Source organism: Peromyscus leucopus, chromosome 3 (assembly GCF_004664715.2).
Source record: "Peromyscus leucopus breed LL Stock chromosome 3, UCI_PerLeu_2.1, whole genome shotgun sequence".
Taxonomy (NCBI): Eukaryota; Metazoa; Chordata; class Mammalia; order Rodentia; family Cricetidae; genus Peromyscus; species Peromyscus leucopus.
The window spans coordinates 42,863,287-42,884,290 of NC_051065.1; the positions used below are offsets into that span (position 1 = coordinate 42,863,287).

Genomic DNA, 21,004 nt, shown 5'->3' on the forward strand with positions numbered 1-21,004 from the left:
GAGAGAAAGAGAGAGAGAGAGAGAGAGAGAGAGAGAGAAGGGAGGGAAGGAGGGAGGGAGGGAGGGAGAGGGAGAGAGAAATTAGCAGTTATTTTCACTATCTTTACAAGATCGGGAAAGGCTAATAGCAATACAAGGATACATGTTACAACGTGTAAGGTCATTTGACAGATCAGAGCACAGTGCTCTCTCTGTTGCTCAGACATATCCACATTGCTAAAGTCTGCTCACAAGATGACTTCCCTTTTGCCACTGTAATTTTAACTAAACAATTTATTTTTAAATGACTCTATGACTTCCTGGAGTAAAAGTAAAGGGAATTTTAAAAATGATTGCATGTAAGAACTATTCCCTAAGCATTAGAATGTAGAAAGGCTGGATGCTTCTGGAATGTACTCAGTTCAAGACCGGGGGATCCTTAATGAAAGGTGATGAAAAAGGTGGCCCAGGAATTTCCTCATCACTGGCTAAGTGATAATGAAGCAGGCATTTAACAAAGAATCTGCCTACCAAAATGAAAATATACTCTGTTCTTTGAAAGAAATATTTTATTATGCTTTTCGTATTCTTTTTTCTTGGTCCTTGCTTGAATTTTGATAATACAACACACCATTTTCTGTCCACTCTTACTTGCATTCCCATCAAAAGACTTTGCTGCTGCTGTGGAAGGGCACTGGAGATGCCTGGTTTGTAACAGGATAGAGTACGTAATTATCTTATCTGGAAAATGTGATAAATGTAAACTGAAAATTTCCACTTGTAATTGAAGCAGATCTCAACATTTTTCAGTGTTTAGTTTCTGTAAACATTAAGAAAGTTTAAATATGGTATTTTAAATTTTACTCTAAAGAATTTGTGTACCAAAATTTGCAGTCTCAACAATTTTGTATAAAAATGTAGTTTCATCAGAATACATTACAGCAAAGAGATCTATGCATTAGATTTCTAGTGTGCCCCCTCCATGCTGTTACACCAATGCACCATCTTTTGATATCTTTTTGTGTGGCAGCCAACATTCTTGTATTGGATAGAGAGATGCTTTGAAGTGTACCCCAAGAATCATAAGTGAGGGGGAGATCTGCCAAGTCCCTTCCCTTGGAGCCATTCCAGCTGGCCAGGATCAGTTTATAAACACATGCACCTGTTGAAGATGTGCTCGTTCTTAGAATTTTCTATGTGGAATGTCAAAATGATGAACAAACAGAGAGGGATGTTTACACCCTGATCATGATTTTCTCAAAATGCATATTAAAAAGAAACCAAAGCACAATATTTGAAAGTAAGACCCATGTTGAAGCCATCTCTTCCTCAGCTCATTCTGTGTTTGTCTTCTTCATTGTAAAATGTGTATCGTTATGGATAATGTGTGCTATCTTACTTGCTGTCCTCAAATCTATTTTGTATGGTCTAATAGCGAAGGAAAGATATTATGTAGAAGAAAGTACAGAATTTTGTTAGTTTAAATGTTCATGGGCACTAAATACTTTTATATTATAAGATTTTGTTGACCATATTAATATGCATATAATATTCTGCTACATACATTTCTTTAAATAAGGGCTTTGTTGTCCCTATATTGGTGTTTAGCATATTACTTGTGTCTTTAATGAACACTTACATCATTATTTCTTCATGTCTATTCAGAGATAGGTACCAAGATATTGTGAAGATTCCAAAATTTAACTATACTTAATGTCCAATACTCAGTGTTCAGTATTCAATACCCAATACCCAGTACTCAATACCAAATCTTCAGGACCTAATATCCAATATTAAAACCTCAATACTCAACACTCAGTGCTGTCATATTTATGTTTAACTTAAGCATATCTTAATATGCACTTTAAATCATCTCTAGAACACTGGTAATATACAATGTATTATAAAAGCTTTGCAAATTACTCTGTATTTTTCAGGAAATGAGTACGAAGAAGAAAGTGTGCACTTGTTCAATACAGATGCAGTATGTTGTTACCCAAAAGGTAAATTCACTGGTCTACTCTGGTAACCAGATTAGTGAATACCCTAACTGTCATCATAGAGCCTTCATCCAGTTACTGACAGAAGCAATTGCAGAGACCCACAGTCGGGCACCAGGCTGAGCTCCAGGAATCCAATCGAAGAGAGTCAGCAGGGATTCTATAAGCAAGAGACATTGAGATTATGATGGGATAATGTACAGAGACGACCAGCTACACAAGTGGAAACTCATAACTGTGGACCATAGCTGTGGAGCCCCTATGGGACTGGACTAGGCCTTCTGGAGATGCGACACAGTTGTTTAGCTTGAACTGTTTGGGGGGCCCCAGGCAGGGTGATCGGAATCCATCCCTGGTGCATGAGCAGGCCTTTTGGAGCCTAGTGCCTATGGCATGACACCTTATGCAGTCTTCGTGCAGGGGGGAGGGGCTTGGACCTGCCTCGACTTAATGAACCAGGTTCTGCTGACTCCCTATGGGAGACCTTGACTTGGAGGAGGTGGGAATGGGGATGGGGGGACGGGGGTGGGTGCGGACAGGAAGAGGGAGAGAGGCATCTGTGGTTGGTATGTAAAATGAATAGAAAATTTCTTAGTAATAAAAAATGATAAGTTCACAGAAGCAGAACTCAAAGATATAGAGGCTTATTCTATATCTGTATCTCCATATACGTATGTGAATGTCCAACATAGTTATGTATACTAAATGTATTCGTGTAAATATTTGCATATATTTGTATAATTCAATATTTTCTTCTCAAGGATTTTATCATTCAGAAAGTCTCTTTTCTCATTTTAACCATTGCAGTTTTTAAATGTTTGTCTCCCCACCCTTAGTTTAAGCTCCTTCTTGAATGGTAAATTTTCTTCTCTTTTCCAACAGTTGACGTATTTTGTTGGAGGTGAGGAAACACATGAGCACAGCAGCCACACACACAGAGAAAGACCATCCACAAAGGATGGTATGAGGACTCAGGAAACCGACGCTGTGCCAGAGTCAGTTCTCATTGTCAACCTGATTGGTGAGGTATATGTTGTGGTTCTTTCTATGACAGAGGATAAACTGCATGTGGAAACCTACCCTGGACAGCGGCAGCTTAAACACTCAGGCAAATTAAAAGACAGGAAGCAGAGAGCCTTCAGAAGCAGCAATTGCTCCTCTCTGCGCATCTTTCATATTTTCTGCCACAAGTTCAAACTGCTATGATCCTTTGCTCAAGCACATGGTGCCAAAAGCACAAGGATTTCACCCTCTGAAACTGTGAGCCAGAATCTTTAAGTTGTTTTTCTCAAGTGTTTGGTCATGGGGAGATAAATAACAGATACAGGGAGACAGAAAAATTAGGCTACCATTTATTACTGAGTATTCAGTGGTGTAATTTAGGGGCTTGAAAAAGTTGTATGGGAAGTGTTTGCTATCGACCTGTAGTCATAGTGTGAACAATCTTTCATTAAAGTTTGTCAGCACTGGATTTCTCTCCTCTGATCTTCAATACTGAAGTTTCTCAATCCAATCTCATTAATTACACAAGTTAAAAGGTGTAATAAAATTTATGAAACCAATAGTTCTTGCCTAATTGGATGTAGAAGCTAACATTCTGCCAGTAGTAACATAGACTGCCCTGGAAGGTATTGTTATCCTTCATATGAGCAGGTCACCATGAAATGCTAAGTTCTCAGGGGTACTGAGACAGAATCAAAGTTGAACATGTTATACACACACATACAAAGGTGTCTACACCCATCATACAACCATGCGGATCTCCAGCAACAAGATGAAAAAGGAACTGTCCCCATAAAGAAGGTGGGATGAGGTTGTTTGTGTATAATCTAATCATCTTTCTCTTGTTACATACTTTCTCCATCTGTGCTTTAAAATTTGTAGAGCTATGACTTCTATGCAAATAACATAGTCTTCTAAAATGATTAACACGGAAAATTTTATTTTGTTTATAAAATATTTAAACTCTTTATTAAATTTACTTGTTTATGCTATTGACAAGTTTGGTAGCTTATGAATTAATTTTCCTCACATGTTTGAATATCAATAACTACAAATATAGACGGATGTATATCCATTCTTTTTATGTTCTTTAGCCTAAGAACAAATTTATTACATATTATTTTACTAATAAAGCAACAAACCTGAACAAAACTGTAAGTTTGCATATCTTACTAATATGACTGTGTCTAAATAATCATTTCACTACAATAAATAATTATTGCTGAAGAGTGATTCGGAGGAAAAAACATTCTTATATAAAACTGCCTCTCATAAACCTTCCTTCGATGGTGAGTTTCAGGGATGTCTTTATTGACCAGAAGAACAACTAATGGATAACTCATCTTTATAGGGTGTCTGTTGCCACGGCAATAGTGCCGTGCCATGTTTCCCAAGGAAGCGTTTTGTTCTAAACACAATAATGAACAATATCCTGTAGCCTCCATTCAACACCAAAGGTGAGAAGCTTAGGTTGCCCTCCTAGTAGCATATGGGAGTGAAGAATCCTGAGATCACACAGAGGCACACCTCCCTGTTACAGTCTATTGCCTACTCTTCAGAAATAACCTTATGTCATTTGTATAACTTATTAGTCATTGTTTTCCCCTTGAACACATATTTACTTAGTGAATAGAATGCATTAATTTTAATTAAAGATCAAACATAATGAGTTTACCTTTAACAATAATCAATTTCCTAGGTGGATTATTTTTTAAATCTTTTTATCATATACCCATATAAACTACCAAAAAAAAAAGAGCCACCTACAGAATTTAACCACCTTAATGAAAACATCTCAAACTTTACAACACAACCACACTTTTACTTCTCAAATGCCCTCATGTCACTCATTGGATTATATGACTGTGTACTCTTTGTGAACTGTCCTGTTAATTTGGGATGAGTGCATGGTTTTGAACATGGATGCAGAATGCAAGAGTCCCAGTGATGAAGGAAGAGGCTTAGAGGCTAGATTTCCACAACTGAAGGAGAAATTCAGCCTTAGGTTGAAAAGTAGATATTGGATGTGGTGCTCAGAGCATTCATTGGTATAAGGAAACTTAAAAATGTTTAGCCCAATTAACCTGTCTTTCTGTGTGTTGGGATAATGCCTAGATCTCATGACAAATCCTGTTACTAAAGGGAGAAATAATCAAAGAGGCTCAGCTGAGAGGATGTCAGGATCTAGCAGGCAAAAATGTCAAGCCAGCTAAGAACTTAATTAGAGCTGAAGACTATTGATCACTTTCCTACGCTGGCTGTTAGTCTTTATTCTCAATATTCCTTTCTTCTTACTTTGTCATCATATATTTCTTACATTCTTTCTCCTCTTCTGTCTTTCATTCTTCTCTGGGACCTCTTTCTATTTCTGGACTGAGGCTTGGAAAGCTCCTTGTGAGAGTTAGTGAATGCTGTCATGATGAAAAAATTTCCAGAAGAACTTAGGATACATTTCTAAAATATGTGATGGACTCTTGTAAACTAGTTCACATATTCAGTGCTTTTTTGACTCATCATGTCTGTAGAAGACAACTTTTTATGCCTTATGCTCATCTAGGGTATAATGATGTGTAGGGAAGGGCTCTTGTGTTTGGAGGAAATAAACACCTCTGCTTAGCATTCACTTTGCACTCCTTATCTCATTTGATTCCAATATTGATCACCTATCTATGTGTTATCATCTTTATCCTAAAAATAAAGATTCAAGATTTAACTTATGCATAATCTCTAAATAATCAGTGGTTCTCAACCTTCCCAATGCTTGGACTCTTTAATACACTTAGTTCCTAATGTTGTGGTCCCCCCAGTCATAACATTATTCCATTGCAACTTTATAACTATAATTTCGCTACTACTATGAATTGTAATGCCATTATCTGATATGCAGGATATTTGATATATGATACCCCTGTAGGGGTTGTGATGCACAAGTTGAGAACTACTGCTCTAAATGATCAATTTCAAACTGTATTAGTCAAAACCATAAAAATTTAGTAGCTGAGGTTCTCAGTCACAAATGCATTTCCACAATCGTATATGAGCAGATAATGCTCCTGCTTAAAAGAAACCTTTCATTTTCCAATTTCTGCATTTAAAATAATTGACTTGTAGCAAATGTAATCATCAACTAAAAGTCATTGTTTGATTAGCATCATAGGCAATGTAATATAAGGTCCAGTAGCAGAGCCTGGGCAGTGGTGGTGCAGGCCTTTAATCCCAGCACTCGGGAGGCAGACGTAGGCAGATCTCTGTCAGTTCAAGGCCAGCTTGGGCTACAGAGCCAGTTCCATGACAGACTCAAAAGCTACAGAGTAACCCTGTCTCCAAAAACAAAAACAAACAAACAATTAAAAAACAAAAACGTGTCCAGTGACAAAATACCTCTGCAGTGACTATGTTCGTTGTCACCTTGACTGAGTTTCATGTCACCATGTTACCACACAACTCTGGATGTGTGCATGGATGTGTTTCTAGAAGACTTTAATGGAGGAGGGTAAAGGGCTACTCTGAATATAGCAGTGCTAGTCCACAGGGCAATCCTCTGACTCAAGTGAAAAGGAGAAAGTGAGCAGCACATCTGCATTCATTTCAGTTCTCACTGTGATATCCATGTGACAGCTACCTCATATAACACACCTTTCCCAGTATGATGCGCTTTCTCCTCAAAATGTGAGGACCCCAAAATCTTTTCTTCCTTAGGTTGTCTTTGTTGGGTATTTCATTAACAATAATGGGAAAAGTAAATAATGTAACCTCATGATTCAACCATTTCAGGGAAATGAATCGTTCATACATGGCAAGAATACAGAAAGTTTATGTTGGCAATTTTTCTAAATAAGAAACAATCTATGAAGGTCTTGTTCTTCATATTTGCTTAAATCCATAGAATTTTTCAACTATTGGTTCACACATTGCTTGTAGTTCTACCCTGATAGCACTCTACTAAATAACAACAATAAATATTATGACTATAATTAATGAGACTATTTGGAGTTTGGGCTTCATGAGAAATACTCATTCTTTAAACTAAAAAGTATTATTTCACAGTATATTAATTCTTTACAGTTAGTGTTATCTAAACTTTAAAACAGCCAATACAATTGAATCTATTTTATTTAAAAAGAATAATTTCATTTCAGGTATACATTAGCAGTCATTTTAAAGGAAAGAGCAAATATTTCCCTATCCACAAACACATACTCAGTTCCTAACAATGACCTCCCTTTTCCCAAAATAAAAAAGAATAATGATAATAATTATAGTCATAGAAAAAGTGAAAAACTGAATGCAATCTGTTTTCTATTGAGCACATAAATGCCAGGAGTTGGTTATACTTCTGTTATTTTCCATAGCAGCTATGAAGTATCTTCAAAGATATTAAGCCTGGACAAAAAGTATGTAATTTTTCTTTTGTTGAAATTTTGAATATGAAGCAGAATTGCTGATGGGTCTAAAATGTTGCAAGGTTCCCTTAGTGTGTATTGTAATGAGTTGGCAATAGACACTAGATTCAGAGTCTAAGTTAATTCTTGTAACTAAAGAAGCAAAACTGCATTTTTAAAAGCAAATGAGGAGAAAAATAACAGTGGAATTAAATATTCTTTTATTGGAAATTATACACCATATCCAGGTACATACCCTAAAGAGCAAAGACTAACAGGAACACCTTTCAGACAGAGGAGGTCCCAGGTTTTTCTTCAGTCACTGTGCACACACTGTCACCATGCACACAGTCACCAAACAGCACTTTTCCCAGTAAGAGCTACTTGACATCTTACATGAGCTGCATTTTGGCCAAGACCATCCTTAAGATATTTTGAATCTTTAAAACTTAATTTCAATCAAACACAAATTTGATTGAAATATATATTCTTCATCTTGTCTAAGATTTCTTCTACTTTCAAATCAGCTGTCAATCTTCACTATCATCATTAGCTCTAAGTCCGTGGCCAAAGACACAGGAGCTATTTTGGGGTATTGGGAGGAGTTCAAGGATGATCAAGTGCTGTCAGCTATTCGTTCTCCATCTATCACAGGTACATTTTTTTTTCTTTGGCCCTCCTGTCACCACTGTGATATGCGTCCTTGTCACTTCCTATTTAGATGATCACAACTGCTTCCCACTGATCTCCCATCTGTCAATCTCAGTCTTCCTATCTAGAGTTCATCCTACTCACTGTCAATCCATCCTGCTCAAACAACTTTTTAATCACTATACCTTTCTGTCCAAAAACCGCTCTCTAATTTGACTGTGCCATATAGAAAAACGATCATGTCACGAAGGCTCTGGAACCCAAGTTTATCTCTCACTATTTCCAAATTAAGAGAACTCCATTCATTGAAACGTCTATTTTTACCACCAGGATATTCCTGAAATAATTTTTTTATGCTGTGTTTTCTTTTCTACACTTGTTCTGCCCTGTTTCTCCAGCCACTCCAATTCACATCCCTCTGTCTTTTAATTACAAGCCAGACAGTTTTCTCTAATCATTTCAGCACTATGTGGTCCAGTTCACTGGAAATATATATATCCTGTTAGCTCAGATCAGGCAGAAAATACATATAATAAATATCCATGCCCTCAAGTAATTTGATCATGGTGTCATAAAATACTTTATAAACATATGTAATTATGGAAGTTATATATAAGAATAAATCATACATGTATCTCTACATATATTGCTAAGTACTAGACCCACAGTTCTCTGATAAATGTGGTAAGAAATAACACTGGATCAAGCAATTCACACTTATTTGACAATGTATCGACACTGATATTGTCACTTGTTTGAAATCCAGGTGCAGATGTGTCTTTTTTTCATTTTTCATTACTTCCTTAATAATCTGTTATGATTCTTATGCAAATTCTAATTAACATAAAACTGACATATAAACTTAGATATATTTAATTTGTATACATATGTGAAATACACACACACACACACACACACACACACACACACAGAGAGACACTTGATGTTTCACATATTTGCTAGAGTATTGACCTACAAGACAATTTGCCCACTGGTAATAATAATGGCATGACTATCTTGGGGGTAACCAGCCACTTTGTGATAGACTTGGAAGACTGTAGCACAGGAATGTATACAAATTTGGTACTATACATCTAGTCAAACATCCAGTAGAAGTCATTGTCCTATGGTGGACCATACTAACATTGCTTCCCTTAACATACATATTGCTAAACTTTCTTCTAAATATTTGTGTTTACACACACAAACTAGTGTTACTCTCTGCTTGAGGAAGAGAGTTCTATTTTTTAAACAGTAACTGTTAACACAGGCTCATATCTGGTAAAAAGTGCTAAAAATAAGTGCCTATTGAGCTTTCAGCCAAAGTAAGCCACTTTTATCACTCCCAAGGCCCAGGGATTATTGAAGAAAAGGGGGTAGAAAGAATGTAACAGCTTGATAATGGGGATGAAAACTAGTAGGAGCTTTCTTAGACAGACGGCCGTCAAATCACAACACAGAGATTTATTATTAGTTATACATGCCTGGCCTTATATTATACTTGTTCCACTAACTCATTACTTAATTTAGCCTGTTTCTCTTCATCTACATTTTGTTTCAGGGATTTTTATCTGATTTTCATTCTGTGTGTCCTGCTTTCCTGCTTCCTCTATGTCCAGCTTGCTGTGACTATCTGACTGGCTGACCCAGAGTCTCTCTCTCTCTTTCTCTGTCCTTCTCTTCCAAGCCCAGATTCCTCCTCCTGCCTATCCCTCTACTGCCTAGCTACTGGCTGTTAATATTTTTCACTAGACCAATCAGGTGCCATATGCAGGCAAGATAAAATAAATGCAACACATCTTTACACAGTTTAACAAATGCATCATAAACAAATATAACATATCTTTACATAGTTAAACAAATATTATATCCCACAATTAAAATCACAAAATATTACCATCCAGATATGGCATGACATTGTTAATTATGTGTGGGGCATTTACCCACCAACCCCACAGCTACCCAGAGTTTTCTTGAATGTGAGCAGCTGGAAATATTAGATAGAAGGATTTATATTGCAGAGATAAACAGGCTCCCACAATTATGAACACACAAAAGCAATAGATACCTGCCTGGTATCCGGCCCTTAAAAATTTGATCAAGGATAGTGGTGGTCCTTTGAGGCACCGTCCCTTCCTGGAAAGCAATTCAATGTTAATGTTTGTTGTGGGAAGAGTGTCATTTTTACCATTGATGTAGCCACTAGAGTCATATTTAAGAAGACAAAGGGGTTGAAAGGTAAAGCAATGGGAATAACAAAGGGTAATGGAGGTGAAGATAATTACAATATATTGCATATATATATATATATATGTATATATATATATATATATGAATCAGAAAAGCTTAAAATAATTTTTAAAATTGATGGTAGAAACACTGCAGATGACAATAACAATATTCTGACAACAATAGTTCATTGTTGGTGACACAAGAAAGAAGACATCATCTCCATCCTCTATGAAAATCAAACTATGTGGAGAAATAAATGATAATTTGCCTTACTTGCAGAGAGCATGGGAGGATATCAAAAGTGAGCCATCATGATAAAAATAAGTTGTAACAGTGAGGGATCTGGAGAAATCATAGGCAGTACAAGCAGAAGAGTGTTTGCTACTTTTGCAGAAGACCCAAGCTCAGTTCCTAGCATCCATGTCAGGCAGCTTATAACTGCCCATGACCCGAACCCCAGGGGATGCTATGCACTCTTCTGAACACCGCAGGCATCTTCACATATGTGGCATTACCCCATCTCCATATCTGTCTGTCTCTCTGCCTGTCTCTATCTGTCTCTTTGTATCTGTCTCCATCTCCCCAATCACACACACAGATAGATACAAACATAAAAAAATAATAATGAAAGTACATCTTTAAAAAAGAAATGCTGGCATTTGAATTATAGACACAATTCTGCAACCAGTACTCCAAGAGACAGAATAAGTCAGCTTGTAAATAAATTAGCTTTGAAAATATTAACTTTGGAAGAACAAAGTAGTAACTGCTAAACTTATGGGAGGGGATCCCGAAGATGATATCACTTTGTGGATTACTAAGCATAAAAGCATAATGAAAATAAATAATCAAAATAGATGCTTCCAGGTATGATATCTTTCAAAGACAATGAAATGCCATACGTTTGAATAAGCATTGATTGAAGATCATTAATAAATGCAGACAGCAGTAAAAAAAAAAGTTCAAAATCAAAAGAAATTAACTGGAAAAAAGGAAGAGAGAGAAGAGAGAGGAGGAAAAAGAAGAATAGGAGAGAGGGAGAGAGAGAAACACAATGTTAATGACATAGAGTCTATTCTTCACTTAAAAGAAAATAGTGAGGAATTATAGTATATAAAGAATGTTACTGGACTTGAAGTTCATGAAGGAGAATTACACCTGCATTTGTTTTGCAAATTATGATTCAATCAAATAAATGAGACTCACAGCAAGGGTGATTAACTTTCTAAGAGGTTTAACAAGACTACACTGAAATATTTTTGTAATATTTTTCATCAAAGACTCATATAAGACAAAATATTTGAAGTTGCTCACAGATTATTGTTATATTTTGAAGTTTAGATGCAGAGATTACATCTTTTTATACCAATTGTTTTATGTGAATATTTCAGTATTTTGAGTTTATTTACTCTGGTTGACATGAGTACTCAATCATAATACATTTTAAGTAAACTATGAGCAAAAAATAAAATTGATTAGAACTATTATAATCCTGGATCATAATGCTTATCCAAGTGTAATGCTTTAACTTTAAGGTTGCATATTATATTTGACTCAGAAATCAGTTATCCACTTAGAAAGCAATTTTCTACAGTAGAAAAGATGTGATTTTTCTTTAAAACCTGGAACATAATAGGTGCAATTATTTGGATGGAGGACATACAAAACGTCACTGTAAATGGTGCATAAATGTGGCCTCGTTTGCATTGATTTAGGAGGTATACACAGCACAGCCCTCCATATCCCTGCATTAGGTATAAAGATATTGATGAGCAAGCATACAGTCATATCTACCCATTGTGAAATACAATGACCTGAAACACAGACAGAGCAGTGGCCCACGTAACAGTCCTTTTACACAACAAAGCTACTGTAGGAAAGTTAAATTGAGCTACATAAAATGTTTAAAATATTTCTTCAAACCAGGACACCCCTGAGAGCTTTTATTTTCACTACTTTGGGGCCATTTTGATCCAAAATAACAAGTCCATTTTGGATTCTTAAGAAATTCTAAGTAACTGACAGAAACTTCTGGAATTTTCTTTATTTAACCATTAATATTGGGCCCAATATGCCATAATAAGTGATCGCTGGATTTTAATGTATGGTTATTTGCTATTTGCAATAACTTTGTAATTCTAAGTTATGGATAATATCTAACATTTGTTGATAGGAATTAAAATCAATTTTTGATAATTAGAAATGTATATTAAATAGTTCTCCTGCAAATTTTTTTTGTTACAAAATTAATTCCAATGCATGTGTCTTATAGAGATTTCACTTGAAGCAGTGATTATTTTCATTGTATGAATTTAAATTACATTGAGAAAGGAAAGGACTACCCATGAAGAATTGAGCATATGCAAATGAATATAGAATTGGAGCAGACAACGCTCTTTCATACAATACATTTTTGCCATCAGAGTTGACTTTTTAGGTCTGACCAAACCCAACAGCTATTCTTTCACTGCAATTCACAGTTGGAATCTTTTGCAGCACATAAGCAGTGAAGCAGCAAGATTCCTAAAAACCTGACATAGAAAACCCAAATCTAAGATGAGAAACCAGGACTTGTCTGAAACTCTGCATAGGCACAGTGCACTCTATGTTGTAGAACAGGCAGAACACATCAGTGAAAGCCAGGCACCAATACATAGCAAGGCCTCCCTCAGAGAGTTCCTCCATCCAATTGTCTAATGCATTTAGAAGCTTCATCAGGTCCACTCAGAGTCGTGTTCATGGTTTGTTTTAGTATTAAATTTTGAATCACCATACTATTTAGAACTCATCTGATTCTCATTCAACTTACAATCATTCTATGGTTATTATAATTTATGAATGGATGGACGCATATGTTGTTATGAACAGAACTATGTCTTTAGGTCCAAGATTCAGAAAGCTGGGATGGAATGATATTGTTACAGAATTCTACTTCAATAAAGCCAATCCCTTCTGCTTATGCTATTTAGTGAAATATAGAGTTTGAATTGAGATGATAAGCAAAATGTGGAAATTATGAGACAGACAAGCAACACACAAAGAATAATCAAGCTATGGCACCTGAAAAAGAACACATAGTTGTTCAAGATTCAGAAAAGGGAAGGAGACCTGTCAGAAAGTTGGGATTGCATTTGCACAAATGCTTTCAGGTGTAAGTTGTTGGTCTTCCTGTGTTCCATTAATACTGTTTAATTATTCTATTATTCTTAGAAGTATGTTTTAGCATTCACTTGTAACTTCACCTGTCTTATACTAACAAACAGAATGAAGAGTAACATCAGGAAACCAATTTCATGTGCATAAGTTTCAAAACTATGCCAAATAAAAACAAGATGTTTACAAAAGAATCACTTGACTATATCCAGAAAGGAAAAACAAGGGAGTGAGAAGCATAAAAGTTGATTCAGAGATGTTCTGATTCTACAAAAGGGTCAGCTTTGAGACAAGAAAGAATGGAAGGGTGAGTGCATGAGTGGGGATTGAAGGAAACCGTTTTATTGTTTGTTGTGATGGATGCTGCCATGTTTTACACTTTAAACACTGTCTCGAGGTGGGCTCTTTGGGAAGTAGGCACTGAGACTATGAAAGCTCAGGATATTAACTGGCATCTGTCTTTAGGGCCAGCAGTAGTAAAAGAGAGTGTTAACACAACAGGGTTACTCTAGAGAGAGGCCAGCATGAGATTAGCCTGCCATCCGCAGCCAGACTTATTCATCGCTCCCACTCTGCATTCTCAGAGTCATCCCAACATCAGTCTTTAGCTGTGACATTTCCCTGTAAGGGTACCTTTGGGAATGCCTAGGTTGTCTCTGAAAGGTTTGATAGGTGCAGACTGCTGCCTCCTGTACTGTATCTACAGATCTTCCTCTGTGCAGACCTGGACAGTGCGTGCAACAACAGTAAGCTTGGCTTCAACTTATCAACTTATTGCTTTTAGAATCTGATCATTTCTCTTGCTTGTTAACAAATAAAAATAAGCCTTTTGTAATCACTTTCTTTTCTATGTATATTCATCTATGCTTGAGTATATTGTATGAGCACCATATACATAGAGTTACCTCCAAAGGCCAGAAGAGGGTGGTGGGCCCCAGGACCTAGATAGAGTAACAGGACTCATGAACGGCCTGATGTAGGTATAGAGAACAGAACTTTGATTCTCTGCAAGAGCAGCAAGCACTTTTAATACTGAGCCACTTCTACAAATAAAACCCAGTTTATACAGAAATCTGCACATACTTTTGTCAAGGAAAATATATTTGTGGAGTCTCTAGCTGCCCTTAGGCAGAATTTCACAGTTCAGGGGCCACTTTTCTACTTCTGGTTATGTAATGCTTTATTCTGTTTCATATATCACATCTATTATTTCCATTTTATAGGGGAGCTAAATTCCTTCTGCTTACTCAGCCAATTAATTCTAGGAGCAACAAGTACATAAGTTTTTGCTTTTCTTCCTTTCTTTCTTTCTTCCTTCCTTTCTTTCTTTCTGTCTTGCTTTCTTGCTTGTTATTTTTTATTCCCTTCCATCTTTATTTCTTTCTCCTAGTATTCATTTTTCACTTGCAAAATTTTAAGCAAAGGATTTATTCTTTTTGCCACTATTTACAAAACAAACCCCTAAATATGTGGTTAGCACTTTTTTTTTTTCTGAGTGAAGCACAACAGCTTGACTAATTCCTAGTGATATTTATCAAATTTCACTCAATCTGATAGTCTCTTGACATTTCCCTGAGGCTCAGGAGACTGGACTGCATGCTGCTTGCATGGGTTGCACTCTGTTTCCCTACAGTTTCTCCCATGGTTTGTGATGCATGGTGCTTATATCATTCATTTAATTTTGAACCTTTTGGTATATTGTGATAATTTTGATATACTTTATTTTTATCTTAAATGTCAAGCCCATTCTTTCCTACCCTTCACAATTTCTCTCTGTTCCTTTGATTAATATATTCTTTTTCTTTCTCCTTTAATGATTAATAAACAAAATGGTCTATTCCATACATGTATTTTCACTTAATTCTCCAACAGTTTCTCTCCTAAAATAAAAATTGGATGTTTGTTAAGTATGTCACTATGTATTTTAATTAACTGTTATCACATTCAAAAACACTTCTCCCCGTGTTCCTGGAATATGTTTAATATTTCAATAACAGAAAAATCTTATAACGTGATACTGAATAATTAATAATTTAATCTAGAAAACATAAATGTACAGTTATGTGAACATTGTATCAAAATTATTAGTACTAGTTGTCTCAGTTGTGATACAAAGAATCCATATATTTACTTGAGATTTATTTAAATACTTATTTCTTGAGGAAACTCAATAATTCTGAAGCATGAAATTAACACTATCAAATATATTCTTATATATCTTGGCAAGAAATAATAACCCAGAGCTATTTAATATGAGAAAGCATTTTTTTCTAAAATTGCCCAAATTATTTCCTATAGGACTTATTGAATGTGGTATTCCAAGAGATGGATGAATACTCTGGAAAAATGCGAGTGATCAATTGAAATGACAACCACATTTAACTTTATCAGAAATGACCTAAAAACCCATTCACCACAGTCATCTTTTCATCGGCCTGTGTAATAGGCTTGTAATGGAAGAGACAAGCACGACTTTACTAATTACTTAGAGACATTATAATCAGTCTTGTCTAAGGTTCTGCCTCACTCTCTCCCCTAGTCTCTCTGTACCAGTATTTATTTTTTAAAGACTTATTATTTTTATTTTATGGTTATGAATGTTTTCAGCACATATTTCTGTGCACCACAGGTTTCTGGTATCTGCTGAGACCAGAAGCAGGCTGTGGATCCCTTGGAACTGGAGTTGAAGACATATATGAGCTGCCATGCAGATCCAAGAAAGAAAACCCAGGTCCTCTGCAAGAGCATCTGAGCCACGTTTCCAGCCCTAAACTAGTTTTCTTTAAAGAAAATATAATTATGAAAAAATCTACAGATAAAGGAATGCAAAACCAAATAGTGACAATATGTTAAAAAACTTTACTACAGCCGGATCGTGATAGCATACATCTTTAATCCCAGCACTCAGGAGTCAGAGGCATTCAGATCTCTGTGAGTTCAAGGCCAGTCTGGCTAAGAGAGTCCTAGGACAGCCAGGGATATTATACAGAGGAACCCTTTCTAAAATAACCAAAAAAGAAAGTTTACTACAAAAGCAGTACTAAAGAGGGTCAGCAGGATGTTTGTGTGTGTGTGTGTGTGTGTGTGTGTGTGTGTGTGTGTATGTGTGTGAACAATAAGTAAATAAAAAGAGATCATAAAATTGTGAAGCAATGGGACATGAAAGAAGTTAGAATGGAAAGAGTAGTGAATAAAAATGATAAAAATAGAGTGATCATATATGGAATTTTCCCAAGTTGTAAAGAAAAGGAAGTTTACTTAAATTTTTTTAAAATGAGTGAAGTAATTTTCAACTATAATGGTCTTCAGAAACTCTTTAAGAATACTTTAGTCTAACTAAAATCGTCATTTTCAAGTATTGTTGATGATAGGAAATTATTATAAATCTATTATTTTGCTTTTGATAATATTATGTACATAGTCTAGGTTATAGAAAAAGAGAGTAAATGTTGATTGAAAGATATATTAAGTGCTTCCTCATAAAGTTATAAACAACAGTATGTTTATTATATGAAATTTACAGTATGTTTAAAATTGCTTATTACTTCAGCAGTTGAATTTCCTACTGTGATTCCAGTGAAATACATCCCAATGAATGATGGAGAAGGAATATTGGCTTAGCATGCAAAGCTTGATTACATTATTGTGTTCGTAGACAGTATGGTAGGTAGATAGTTGACAGATGCAGAGGCCCACGGACTATTAACAAACATGTGCTCAGTGTGGTCTTATTCCAAATGCAAACTTAATGCAGTCAAGCTCTGTGGAGAAAAGCTGGGATGCTAAGAAGCCAGGTACAAGATTCTAATGTTTCTCTAGAGGAATGACTCTCCTGGAACACCTTGGAATTCTGGATTGACAAACTATCAGCTATTCTCACAGGCACATACATGTACCATGGTATTCTGGTGGAGGTCAGAGAACAACCTGTAGGGACTTGGTTTTCTTCCTCCACTGTGTGTGCAAGGATCCAACTAAGGCTATTAATGGGGAGGTGCCTTTTGTCTGCTGAGACCTCTCACTAGCTGGCCCATGGCTTCGATCACCAAGACAAAATGCTTGAAAGTTTGTCACCGGGGAGAAAGGGAATGTTGACAAGGTCAGTCTTCTCAAGGGGTCTATTGCTACACTGTTTCTTTGCCAGGTTGGTGACAGAAAAAGCAACCTCAGGCATGTATGAATTACTTTCTCTAGTCTATGGCATTCAGCCAGTTTTAATGGTCTAGGCCCAATTAAATACCAAAACCACAGGAGCAGTCCAGCCACAGGCCTCTGGCTCAAATGACACCTCCAGGACAAGTAGAAGACAAGCGGCAAACACTGACACTTTAATCAAACTATGAGCTAACAGACAGCAAAGTGCCTTCTTCCCCCAACAGTCTCTGAGAAGGCATAGTCTGTATAATAAGAATTCCAATTTGTAGTTATTTTAATTATGCCTTTGAGTCTTAATTTCTTAGCCAGTGAACTATCTAAAAGGTAAGACAGATAAGCAATATCCAGTATTAGTTTTCGGGCTGTGAAAATATTTTCAAATATTCACTTATTCTAAAGCACTAGTCCTTTGTTATAAAAGGGGTGAGAAGGCAGCTTGTAAAGTCAAAAGACACCTGATATTCAACTTTCTCTAGAGGCGAAATGAAACACTTAGGATTGAGTAAAGGGAATTGATTCTGCCACACATCTATGGAATACACAGATGAAACACCAATCTAATATTTCTCTGCCAAGTAGGTCAAGAACTTCACTTTATCCTGTCTACCATGGCAGAGCTTGTACTGAATCATTGTAAGTTAAATGCTAGTAGCTCTTGAGCTACAATGGAGGAAGAACTGTTATTCAGCTAATGAATTTCCAATTTTCTATTTTTGAACTTGCATACCAACCTGTGGCTTGGGAGCACTAGACGATGTGGATACTTTTTCATAATCATGACCCATTTCAGTCACTTAACAAAACTAAATGTAGAGCAGCACATGGCTCAGATGGTGATTCGTTAGAATGGGTAGACCAAGTTCTGATTCCCCCACATCGCTCCCTCATCTCCACTCACATACTGAACACACATGCCTGTCCCACATAAATAAATAATGTGCAGAAAAAGTTCAAAAATCGCCCGGCAGTGGTGGTGCACGCCTTTAATCCCAGCACTCCGGAGGCAGAGGCAGATGAATCTCTGTGAGTTCGGGGCCAGCCTGAGCTACAGAGTGAGTTTCAGGAAAGGCTCCAAAGCTATACAGAGAGACCCTGTCTCAAAAAACCAAAAAAACAAAACAAAACAAAAAAATACAAAAGTTCAAAAATCCCAAATAGCATAATTATTACATAGAAATGGAGTGAAAATAATCTATCTATATGCTATTTCCTATTCAGATTGTTGGACCATGAGCCAGAAAACTGAAACTCAAAGACCCATGGCATCTTTTAGACAAGTCTCAGGTCCCTATATTGGAGATGTTTTGATAGAAAAGGCTTCTGACCATTTATCCCAGCCTCTTTGTAACTGGACATATTCCCCAAGAGGCCATGCCGAACAGCTGAGCAGTCATCACACTTGGTCTAGAAGCTGCATATTCACAGGCTGAAAAGAAAAAGTAGCCCGAAATTGCAGGAGCCAATGAGTCCAGACACTGAGATTAACAGAGAAATCACTGGATTTCAGAGAAGTAGTGGGTACTTGAATAAAACAGCAACAAACCTCTCAAACACATTTTCACTTGTCCTACCAAATTAAACCGTGTCCCCTTTACATTTTCTGAGCAAATTTGTGAGATTTCTCAGCATTGTGTAACAAATGCAGAGGTAGGCACTGTTTTATCTCTTGGGCAAATAAAATTAATCTAGAAAAATGAAGCATTCAATATTTATTAAATGTGTGATAGATCACTCCAGCATAGCATTTTTATTATTGAAAGTACATTAGAAAATATAGGAAGCATTGCTGGTATAACTGGAAGAAAAGGCAGAAGAGAAATATAGAGAGGGAAGGCAACTATGAGTTCACATGCTTTTATTCAAAACGCTTTTGTAGCATCCATACTCCTAATGGGTTTCATGGGTTTCTTTTGTTTGATTTTTTTTTCTGCATGTGCACATTATTTGCTTTGTTTTGTGCTTCTTTTCTTGATACAGCCCAAGCTGACCTGGAACTGACAATCTACTTGTCTCAGCCTCCTGGTCCTAGATACTACTGAGTCATGTAATTATAGGACTACATTCTTCTACCAAGCTGGACGGTTTGATTAATTAAATTTTGCATTCTCAACAAGATAGTCAGCAAACTGGTGAACAAACAAGAAATCTTCTTCTGTTCTTCAATATAATTCATTTTATAAAATACATTTAATACATTTTAATACATGAGTTTCTTCTGTCAACACTGACATTTATAAATTCCTTCCGAATCAGCACCCTTTTTCATATTCCGATATGGAGCAGAGAGACTATATTGTGCCTTACAATTCTTTATCTGTACTGACAAAATTGTTGTGTTGCTTTGAGGAAAGAAAAATAAATTGTAGGAATGGGGAAAAGGTAATGAAAATACATATTGACAGGTGATAAATAGATAGAAAGGTAGATATTATACACACATATGATTATTATGATTCAATGAAGAATTATTTTTCTAATACAAATATTAGTTTATTTGGAAAGTCATCAAGTAAAAGAAAATAAATGGTAAAACACATGCTTCAAGGTAGTTCCCAAACTATGTGTAGTTCATCTCAAAGGGAGGATTGTGAACTATTTTTCTAGTTAGATGAGAATCATGCTGAATAGAAGTTTCATTGTCTTATAACTTGTTCTTCTATTTGCATTAGAAGGTAGTGTTTCTAACAAATTATTTTGTCAAAGAAATATTGTAAGTTCCTTGTGTCAGGTCTCTCTCTCTCTCTCTCTCTCTCTCTCTCTCTCTCTCTCTCTCACACACACACACACACACACACACACACACACACACACACACACACACTTTCATGACATCTAGATGGCTCAATTTATATTTGAGACCAATGTTCTTTCATGTGCCTTCCTGATGTGGCAGAAATGTCTTCACACTGTGATGCTATGGGTCAAGATTATTTCTTCATTCAGTAGTTTCTTTTTCTTGGATTTTGGAATTAATGAAAGGGTTTTCATGAGTATCAAGTCATTAGAAAGATGAAGAGAACAGAGAAGAACAGATGGATACTGGGCTTACATTAGTATTTATTTTAGCAAGACTCATTGTGACAGGTTGACTGGGAAATGGTGACTGGATTCATCAAAACAGAAAAACTTAAGATGTCTTTTGTCTTGTTTTTCTTTTTTTGCTCACTTCTGTTTTAATTTTCATTTTGTTTCATCTTCATTGTATTTCTCTTTTCATTCTCTATCAACATCTTCTCTTCTATGCAATGCTCCCCTTACTTCCCTTGAGAGCTTGGGAGCTACAAGTCAGTCTGACCTGGAATGGAGGGAGGGTGGAGGATTAGGTATAGTTCTGACACTGATGGAACACTTTTGGAAACAACTTGAGGGTGGACAGGTGTATTCTGACTCACAGTTTCACAACGTTTTTCAATACATCATGGTGTAGAGCGTCAGTAAGAAGTAAGTGGA

At 36.2% G+C, this 21,004-nt stretch overlaps 1 protein-coding gene across 1 annotated transcript in view; it reads right to left on the reverse strand.

The window, feature by feature from the left end:
• Nucleotides 1–21,004, reverse strand: part of Cntnap2 (contactin associated protein 2) — a 2,034,995-nt gene that overhangs the window by 1,723,963 nt on the left and 290,028 nt on the right. The gene's annotated exons all lie outside the window — the stretch shown is intronic.